At 40.0% G+C, this 11045-nt stretch overlaps 1 long non-coding RNA gene across 2 annotated transcripts; it reads left to right on the top strand.

The window, feature by feature from the left end:
- Positions 1 to 1099: 1099 nt before the first annotated feature.
- LOC127373425 (uncharacterized) lies at positions 1100 to 10695 on the top strand. 2 transcript variants are annotated; one of them, XR_007886908.1, is made up of 4 exons: positions 1100 to 1207; positions 4679 to 4768; positions 5103 to 5256; positions 10548 to 10695. It is a non-coding gene; the product is annotated as an uncharacterized LOC127373425 (long non-coding RNA). The 2 variants fall into 2 exon arrangements; XR_007886907.1 differs by lacking the exon at positions 4679 to 4768.
- The last annotated feature ends 350 nt before the right edge of the window (positions 10696 to 11045 follow it).

The following is an 11045-nucleotide window of genomic DNA, read 5'->3' as shown; positions in this document are numbered from 1 at the left end:
GCCAGGCAGCTGGCGATACTCTGCCACATCTCAGCTGTCTCTGGTTGCTTGGTGAGGGTGGTGTTATTTGTACCCATGTGTGAATGTATGCAAACACTGAAAGTGCTAAAGAAAAAAACTCTTAACTGTTGATATCACTTGAATTCGTAAATTTGTACATTGTGTCAAATGTGTGTGTGTGTGTGTGTGTGTGTGTGTGTGTGTGTGTGTTTGTGCTAGTGTGTGAAATCATGCAATGTCAATGATATTTGTATAGCCTATGATCACATATTGGCTGGAGCAAACAAGCAGTCTAACTGTGAAGTTATTTTTCCTCCAATAACACAAACGGTATGTTGTCTGGGGCCACTTCTGTGTTTCATATTCATCAGTGATTTGCCCTTTTCTTATTTACCCTTACTGATTCATCTGTGCACTTGGGGGCAGTTGTGAACACAATATTGACATACCATCACCTATTAAATTGATATGGAAAGTTTGTTAGCAAACAGTTGCTTATTTACACATCCAGCAGTTATTCTTTAGAGTTTGTCTTTCTGTTTCTCGCCAAATGCTGAATGTAAGTCCAATATGGGCGGATGTGGCTCAAGTGGCAGAGTGGGACATCTGATAATGGGAGGGTCATTGGTTTGATTCATGGCTCCCCCTGTCCAGGCAAAGTGTCCTTGGGCAAGATACTGAACCCCAAATTGCTCCCGACGGCCTTGCTGTCAGTGTGTGTGTGTGTGTGTGTGTGTGTGTGTGCGTATGGGTGTATGGGTGGTTAGTGGCTTTGGATAGGAAACGCTGTATCGCTCCTGATGAGCAGTTGGCATCTTTCATGGCTGCCTGTGCTATTGTGTATGAATGTGAGTGTGAATGGGTGAATGTGACAAGCGCTTCGAGTGTTCAGCAGACCAGAAAAGCGCTGTATAAATAGTCCATTTACCATTTAATCACTCACGCTCTGTTTTTCTACCAACTCCTGAGGAATATCTGGCTCTTTGGCTGCTAAATGTTCCACCATGTTCACCAGCTAGTTGCTAACTGTGTCTGTTTGTTGTGTGGTGCTGAGCAGAGCTTTTGTTTCTGAAAACAGATCCTTGCTGCAGGTGAAAACAATGCCAAGAGTGGTGAGAGTGAACCAAAACAGCAACGCTGCAGGCCGACAAAATGAGCTGAAACTTGTTATAAAGCTTGGTAAAGCCCAGCGAACCAACAGACTCAGGTGATAATTCTCACATTTTCATTATAAGAAATTACAGCTGCTTCATGAACAAAGCAAAATTCTTTCAAAACTGGATTAATTCACAGTTTCTTGTGCTTCTAACTCTTCCAGTGAACTGCAATGAATGGTTTTACAGATTAGTTTGGACACAAGATACTTTGTTGTGTACTTTCTTGTTCCTTGAGTATAGGCTACTAGGGTGTCGCTGTTATTATTAGGGTGTTCAGAATGGATGCTGCTGCTATGTTGGTGGGTGTTAACACTACTGTGGTTGCTGCAGTTTTCTGTGTTGGTGGTTGCTTGTGTGTTTTTGTATGCTTGCTTGTTTGGGTGGCGATTCCTGTTTGCTAGAGAGGCGGAAACGCAATGAAAGCGTCCTGTCGTATCATGGAACACATGCAGAGAAAACCTTTATATTGCCGTGGCGGCTTAATCGCAAGTTCACCCGGGTTTCATGAAAAATGTGGCCAGCTGTTAACACAGTGGCAGTACAGAGCAGCTCACGGGAGTGGACATGTGCGAGTGTTAAACAGTGTTAAGCAGATAAATGCTCTCTTTCCTCGCCTCAGTAGAGGTTAGAATAACAAAAGCTTATTTATGTTGTGTATTTATTTTTTTATAAGGTAGTAACTATAAAATATTACTCTTCATCACCTTCCGTATCTAGCCGCCCACCCCATAGCTTCTGTTATCTCCTCCTCTGTTCCTCATCCACTCTCACATCCACTTGCCAGCCTGTGATGGTCTTGTGATCTCGCTTAACTTCTGTTCCTGCAAACATAGCCACTGTCCCTGTAGTGCTGCTCTGTGGCAGCTCATCCACACATTACAAATGTGTTTGACCCTCTGCGGAGCATTAGACAACACCCTTCTTTGTATTACTGTTGCTTTTTTCTCGACGCAGAAGCTTTAGAATCAGCTGCCTGAGCCTCAAACCCCCTTTGAACCGTCTGTTATTTTGTAACAGGTACACTGTTCTGAATTTCTGTTTATTGTTGGTTATTTTGAATCCATAAAGAATGATTGTATTTTTTTGTTTGAAAGATAAAATATTTCATATTCAAACATCTATCTGTTATTCCTGAGAACTCCTTATATTCAAAATTGATTCCTTTTATGTTTTTTCCAGTGTAAATGATTGATTCGCTAAGATTAATTCAGCAGCCATGCAAGCAGAGAAACTGTAACACAGTAACAAGGAGTTTAAGACTGTAGATTTGTTTAATTGGTTTTACACTTAATTATAAATAGATTTTGGAGTGTTAAAACTTGTGTTTGGGGTATTCTCAGTCTGAAACTAAATAAGTCTTAACAGCCAGAAAGCTCAACACCTGGTGAGAGTCAATTGTTGGCAAATTCTACTACTAAAAATAACAGGCAATGGAGATGAGCAATAATACCTCTTGTATTTTATTAATAGATTTGTGTGATATCAGTTTATTTCTATCACTACTACCACTAACACCACAATTACGTCTGTGACTGCGGAAGTGATACCAGCTTCAATACAACTGCTACAACAGCTGATGCAATTATACCAACCAGTTAAAACCACACTGTAGTTCAAAAGCGCTTAGTGGCAACATCATTTCACAGTACCAACTGTAAAAAGTGCAGTTGTTAATACCGCATTAAGTTCATGAAAATGTTCCTGACCTTTTCCTCTCCTTGGTGTCTCACTCTGTAATGAAAACTTTAATTCAATAAAACGGCCAAGGTCGATTTCTCCCCTCTCTGCACAGCACTGCACTGACCTGTCATATCCTCTCATACCATATAGCAGCTACACACACACACACACACACGCACGCACGCACGCACGCACACACACACACACACACACACACACACACACACACACACACACACACACACACAAGATGGTTCTTCCTAACCTCTCACACTGTCCACACGCTCCATAGACAACACTGTGTAATGGTCATGTAGCATTGGTTGCAAGGTTAAATTGTCCTTCTACTGATCAGCACTGTTGAGGCACTGAGAGGACTAACACGTCTACTCTCTTGCTCACTTATTTTTTTCTCTTCTGTCCTTCATCTTTGTTTCTCTCCCATTTACACAAATAATTATATAGTTGCCCACTTCTGCATTGGTTACCTTTTAATCTGATTGAATCTGTTATGCTAATGGTTTGTGAGCAGGTTTTGCAGGTATTTGCTCATAAACCAAAGTATTGCACAAATAAATTTAGACCTGATGATGGTGCAAAGTTAAAAATCAGGTCCACTAAAGTTATTACGCTTCATCTGGTGGGGAACATAATTGTGAGTACCAAATTCCATGGCAACCCACCCAATACTTGTTGAGGTATTTCACTCAATGTCAACCTTATAGAGGCGCTAGAGGAATAGTCAGAGGATCATTGAAAGCAATTTAAATCAGAAAAGACGACACAAGTTAACAAGAATGCAGAAGCTTAATGGGATCACCAAAGTCATTGGAATTCATCCTCTGGGCACCATGGATATCTGCTCCAAATGTCATAGCAATCCATCCAACAGTTGTTATTGAGATTAGGGTTTTAATTTTTCTGGGAACCTAAAGGTACACCCCCATGATGTGAGTGAATAAAACATGGTGTACTGCAGAAGATTTGTGTGACATGTTTTAATTTGTATAATAAGATCAAACTGGTCGACACCTATGTGTGTTTTCAAAGTAAGAAATGGTTGGACCAAGATTGTCTGTATAAAAATGATTGGCAATTCATCCAACGGTTGTTCAATTATTTCAGTCTGGACCAAAGTGGTGGACTGACTGACCGACAGATATTTGCCATTCCTACATGCAGCGGTGCAAGAAATTACTTTCCAGGCTTTCCATCCTTAGACCTCAGCTTTAAACTCTAACTAAAATGTGTGTTGCACAATGTACATAAAGTACAAATGAAAGAAATGACTGACTTTCTACAGCTCTGTCACACCTAATCATTAGCAAAAAATTATTGCCAGAAACGAAACAAAGATGCAACTTTTCACAAAGAAAAAAACATGACTGTGTTAACAATCAGGGTGGAAAATCAACACTACCCAACAGCCAAATGCCAGTAAACCTTGGCTATCACTGGTTCTCCCTTACCACAACACCAGGCATTTCTGCAGGTGCAATTCACAGTCCAATAACCACTCTGGAGAAATGACAATAAAGTTACTTTCACATTTTATCACATTTTCATCATATTTAATTATAACTTTGGACTGTGCTTGCTTAGAAACAGGATATTAGTAGTCTACAATACCAATATCATCTTAATTTCAATCTGTGTTTCTGTGTCTAGAAGCTTCATTAATACAAAATTATCCATCTGTTTCACACTGAACGCTCAGTGCAAGTGTGATCTACAGTGTGGGAGAATCAACTTTGAGTGCACGTGTAAGGTTGATTCAACGATACACCCAGCCAGCTCTTCCTCCTCCTCGTTAACCTCTTGTTTTTTGGTTTCCCTCCCAGCGAAGCGAGAGAAAGATGATGAACAGAATAGGAGGAGAGAGATGGACGAGTGATGTTCCCATTACTGCTCTGTTCATTTGAGCCCTGGAGGTGGGAAAAAGAGAGAGAGACAGACAGAGAGAGAGAGAGAGAGAGAGAGAGAGAGAGAGAGAGAGAGAGAGAGAGAGAGCTGTAATAGACTACTATACATTTCTGGACAGATGAGAGGAGTCTGAGTACTATTAGTCTGGGTCTGCCCAGAGGAAAGGAACATTAGAAAGCTGGAGGGACATTACAATTCACACACAATTCATTCACAGCACATGTATTCAAGCAGGATTTATAGTTTTCTTATATTAAGAATCTGTTAGCATCGGTGTGATCTAAATCTCCTGCAGGTAAAAAATTAATTGCCTTTTTCTCACATCTCTGATTTTGCATTCAGAGAGGAGACACGACTGGAAGACAGATGAAAGGCTACCTGAAGGACGACGATTCAAGAGATACTGTCAAACCTTTCTGATTGGCTTGATACGTGACCACATACACCAGAGTGTTAGCCGAGTGTGGATTGCTTTTCATGAACAAGAATATGGAAGGTACTTTATGTCAGTCAGTCAGCGGAGGAGACAGTGCTTTTAAAGCGGGAGGTGTCGGGGTCAAACAGCTTCAAACGGTTGATTATTTTTAGAGGCAATTATGCAGATATGTTTATCTCCGTTTATAGTTTAAGTAGATCTGTTGAGTGGTTGACTTTCATAGCCTTGTCAAAGCATAAATTAAAAAAAAAAAAAACACGTAGACATAAAGGCATGTTAAAAAGAGACCAAAGGGTAATCATCAGAAATTGTTCAAAATGTGTGATTAACTATCATAAAATGAAGCTAATGTGGTTACAATGTAGGAGGTAGAAGAGTTTTACAACTATATTAAGACAGATGCGTGTACGTCACAAAAAAGATAAACTGTTTCACCAACCTAGTCCTAATAATTTGTCATTACTTTTAATTAGCTGCCTTTTAAGCTTTTTCCAAATTTATTGCAAATGACTCACAATGTAAAAGTAAATAAATGAAGTCTAAACGAATATTCTCTTTATTCCCACGTGATATTGTGCTTTCAACACTTCACTGTTTTTTTTTTTTTTCACATATGATTTGGAGGTGAAACCGATATAAGGGTAGCTGAAATGTTATAATCGTTTATCACATTTACCAAGAAGTAACATCTGCATTATCTATCGTCACTGATGGAGTACTCAGATGCTTTATGTTAGTATTCAAATGTATACTTAGGTAAAGTGCAGAAGCATAATCAGCATAATGCACTTTAAAGCATTAAAAATAAAAGTACTCAAAACTGACTTCCAGATCTTAGCAATGAGTTAGAAGGATGATGGCAGAAACCACAAAAATAAAACAATACATTTCCCTAAAACAAAACCTATTTGATTCTAAAAATGGGGTCATTAGAAACAGAATGGTAACAGAGATACGTATTTATCATGAACACTTGAGTGTGCATGAGAAAATGCACCTACTCACACACATATTTAGCAAACTTTTAAGGCATTGACTTAAATTCCCTCCCTGCACGGTTAACCCTTCCCTAACCCCAATTACTAACCTTAACCTAACAATTAAGACAGAAACCACTTTACATCATGCCGAATGCAGAAGCAATAAAAGTCAAATGGGGACACCAATTTTGTTCCCAATTAGACATGCTGTCCCCAGTCAGCTGGTTAAAATTACCCCAGAAACCACACACACACACACACACACACACACACACACACACACACACACAGAGAGAGAGAGAGAGAGAGAGAGAGAGAGAGAGAACAACAGAAATGTCCAGGTATACCATGGGAAACCTCCCATGGGCAGGGTTTAGTTTGACTTTCATTTTCTAGCTATTGCATAGTCCCATTTTTTGTTCCTAAGGTTGCAGGGCACAAGAGATGGGGAGGGATGTAGAGCGTGAAGCCATTTAAGTGAGTTTGGGAGTCACACTGACAGTCTGCAAACCCCACAGAGATATTCATTACCTCTCCTTCTCCCATCTACACTCATGAAAAACACACTCTGTCCCTGCTGGAGGAATGCTTTAACAGATTCAGTCATAATATATTTCTCCTGTGAGTTTGATTATTTGACTTGGAAAAAAACACAGTAAAACATATGATACACTTGTTGCAGTAGAATTCAACTAGAGCTGGCAACAGTCTGTAGCACCGGAATAAATGCTCAAAAATACAGTGCAATCCAAGGTGGTCATAAATTTGTATTTGTCAGATAGGAGAGGAAGATACGGAGAAGATTTTTCAGTACATTATCCAGTAGATTACTTTTGAACTCTGTATCAGGCTTTTTTGCTTTTTGCTAGGGATGAGTGAGTGCACTTATCTGTATCTGTTCAACCAACTAAATGATCTGTATTCCTATCGGTTTTAGGCATAATTTAACTTCAGAGCAATGCTTTGGATGACGAAAGTAAGATAACTGTTTGTAAAAGATGCTATATTTACAAGTGTTTGATACTCATAAAAGGTACATTATCTGTACATAATGAGCGAGTACTCGCTCAACCCTGTTTTTTATTCATTAATTCTCCAACACCTGGGTTATTATCAATGTCTTTTTGTCAGGGGGACTTGTGCATAGAAGGTTTATTAATCTCTGTGTTGTTTCTTCTGGCACTAGGGTTCGGTATAATTAAATTTTTTCAATATCTTTTCAAATATTTTTCATACAAATGCTGATACAATACCAGAATTTCAGTATTGACACCAAAAGTTTATTTTTGAGATAAATATATGTATGGCTAACATGTTAATTCAATTCAATTCAATTTTGTTTGTATTGGCCAATTCATAACAGAAGTTATCTCAGGACACTTTTCAAATAGAGCAGGTCTAGACCGTACTCCCTATAAAATTATTTACAGAGACCCAACAGCTCCCACAGTGAGCAAGCACTTGGCAACGGCGGCAAGGAAAAACTTTATTTTAAGAGGCAGAAACCTTGGACAGACCCCAATAGCAAACAATGGCTAATTAATACATCCAGCAGACATTAGCATTTATGTCTACACTTCACTCTTCTTTTAGCTCTGTTTGGTCCAACTCCTGAAGCTATTAAGCTCTGTAGCAACTAAATGCTATCTACTATAAAACTATCTGAATTATTGCACAAGTAGCTTACTTGACAGTTTCTGATACTCGATACAGGCTAGGCTAGGGGAACCTTTTGGTTGGTACCAAAAAGTTATGAGTCGACAGAGTTCTCGATCAGAGTTTTTGCTTTACTCAATTTCTTGCAAAGAAATAAAAAAAGTTATATGAGATTAACAAAAAGGAGCCTTTTGAAACCGACCCAGACATAGCAGCAGTGTGTAATGTGATTACGGTGAATTAAAGAGTATTAAATGCTGCGCTGCAATTACTCCCTTACTGTGTGAGTGTTTGTAATAGATGAATTCATCAGGCTTTATTTAAACGCAGTGAGGCAAATGGCTCTCTCATCAGAAATGAAATCAGCATGAATAAATAAGTAAACAAACAAGAACAGCCGGGCTCAGTGGTGATGAGAAGTGCCTGCTCGCTGGTTATTAATCGATAGCAGCGGTTTCCATCTTCGATCCGGTTTTGTTTAACAAGTGGAGAACAGCGGCAGACGATTAGCGATTTCGGATGAATACTGCTAAAGCTTGCTGTCTGGTTGGATGTTAAGTATTGTTCACACTCAATTTCTCCCCTGCTTCTTTTGTTCACTGTCTGGCTTTTTTTGTTTTTTCTTCCTCTTGGTTTCTGTCTTTGCCTTCTTTGACCCATTTGATGGCCTCCTCAGTCTGCTCTTTCTTTTTACGCCTTTCTTTCTCTCCCCCGTTGCTGGTGTTCTGTCCCTCTTATCACCGTGTTGTTGTATCAGGTTAGCGGTCGATGGCGTGAGGTGACAGCAGACAGGTAAAGATGAATGGAGCCCTGGCTGAGCTCTGTGGGCTAAGGCGACGCTCCACACACGGATCAGTGACGGTGCTAATTCAGGCATAAACAAATTCAAAAGCAGACAAAGAAAGTAATGAAGCATGGCTGATTGGACAGTGCAGACAGAGTCCCCACACATCACGCAGACATGCACACACACACACACACACACACGTTAGTGATACCAGAAAGAGAGACACATGCACACATTAGAGATATAAAAGGCTGGCAAGTGTGCAGCTCTCCAGTGGGGCGTGTGCATGTTCACCTGTCAGAGCTTCACAGAGAACTGACCAAGTGTGTACATCCGTCTCAACCTCCGCCTCCTCCCCTCTTTTCTTTTTCCTTTCCTTTCTTGTCCACTCTTTCTTCTCCTTTTCTTTATCTTTTCCTGTCGCTTGTTTTCCTCGCATCTTTTCTCCTTTCCTTTCCCTCTCCTTTCTATTCCTTTAATTTCCTTTAATGTCCCCACATTTTTCTTCTTTATCGTATCATTTCCTCTGATTAGCTTCTCCTTCACTTTTTTGTTGAGTCATCTTTTTCCACCTTTCCTTTATCCTTTCCTAAGTTCTTTTGTTCATTTTCTCTCCTCTTTTCTTCTTTTCTTTTCTTCTTTTCCCTATTCTGTTGCTTTCCTGCTTGTTCTTGCCTTCTTCTCTCCTTTCCTTTATTTTCCTTCCCTTTTCTTTCTCCTCTGTTATCCTCCCATCCTTTATTCTTTTTTCTTTTCCCTTTCTTATATCCTTTCATTATTTCCCTTTTCACCTTTCCTGTTTTTTTCATTTGTCCTTTTTTCCCTTCCTCTCCCAGTCTCTCCTCATTTCTTTTACTTGTTTCCTGTCTTCCTTTTCCCCTTCTCCTCTTCTCTCCTCTCCTCTCCTCTCATTACATCCAAACCAGTGAGTCTGGTTTGATCTCTGCCTGATGGTGATCTCTCTCCCCGAGCGCTGACAGGTACGATGGGCTTCACATCATCAGCCCGCCGCCAGATGACTCAGGGAGAGTGATCAGAAAGTGCAATGTTCTCTCCTCTGTAAATGAACGGGCTCAGATATATGGAGAGTGGAAAGGAAACAAGCTAGTGCAGGTGAAGACATGCCAGTGAAAGGAAAGTGAATACGAGTACATATGTGTGTTAGAGAGAGAGGAGAGAGAGAGAGAGAGAGAGAGAGAGAGAGAGAGAGAGAGAGAGAGAGAGAGAGAGAGAGGGATTAAAGTCTAACCAGTAGAGACAAAGACACAAAATTACTTCAGTGGATGTCTCTTTCAGTGACTCAGAGGTAAATGAAGTTTACTACAACTTGTGCAGATTTGTTTTAACACATCAGTATCTCTCTTTTTTTGTTACAGTGCATGCAGGTCGCATACATGCACTAGAGCCCCTTTCAAGACTCTCCAAACTTTACAAGGTACATTACATTTCTGCGACTAATGTGTTGGGTTGCCGACACAGAGGGTTCCAGCAAATAAACTAAATTCAGCAAAGTGCTGATATGTGTAAGAACACACTCTGGATAGATCATAACATGAATTATTTCCCAATGATGAAATGATTCATTCTCACATTATGGCATCTGATAATCCTTCAATCTATCACTCAAACCAGCCTTCCTGGATCATAATTAATCGTCCCACTGGAGGCAACACTCGTGAAGTTATTATAACTAAGGTTCAGGAACAAGACCACACCTCACTCACTAATCCATGACCTGTGCTTCATTGATTCAACAACCTATTTCTCCAATTCAATCACCTGTGCATACCTATATACAGTAAGTGTGTCTAAAATCCCCAAATCCAGTTCTTCTTTTTCCCTTCTCAATAGGAAGCACAGCCTCTCTGTGGTCAGCTCTGCAGCCTCACCGGAAGATATAAGTAATTTTCCTTTTTCTTCTCTTTCAGAAACCACTGGGGATGATGAAGCCGTTCCTAGCCCAGTCACACCCTGACTCCAATTGACCCCCTATTCCTCTCCTTGACCCACTTCATCCCACCGTACACGACCCCCCTCCTAACCTCCCCTCACCAATATGAATAAACTACTTCTGATGCTGCCCTATGACGTAGTCTTTCTTAGTGAAATGTAGCCAATAACACAATGTTGTGATTACATTTTTAATTTGTTTTTTTTGTCAGACGTCTTTACAATCATAAAATAATCATTTCATTCATGCCTCAGTGCAACACAAGACGAGCTGTTAAAGCTGGTGTGACATATCGCAAATGGTGGCATTGTTAACAAATTATTGTCACTTGCAAATTGCAGATACATTTGCAAGTCCTACAGGGTCCTGCATGGGTCACATGTATGGTGTTTGTTTTAATTAGTGAAACGTGTCAGAATGGGCGAGAGGAAATTATCTCATCTTCTAAATCACACCTTGCATTTAGCTAATTTGG

Source organism: Dicentrarchus labrax, unplaced genomic scaffold (genome assembly GCF_905237075.1).
Source record: "Dicentrarchus labrax unplaced genomic scaffold, dlabrax2021, whole genome shotgun sequence".
Lineage (NCBI taxonomy): Eukaryota > Metazoa > Chordata > Actinopteri > Moronidae > Dicentrarchus > Dicentrarchus labrax.
Note: the sequence above shows the minus strand (reverse complement) of the source record. Positions and strands in the feature narration are given on the sequence as shown.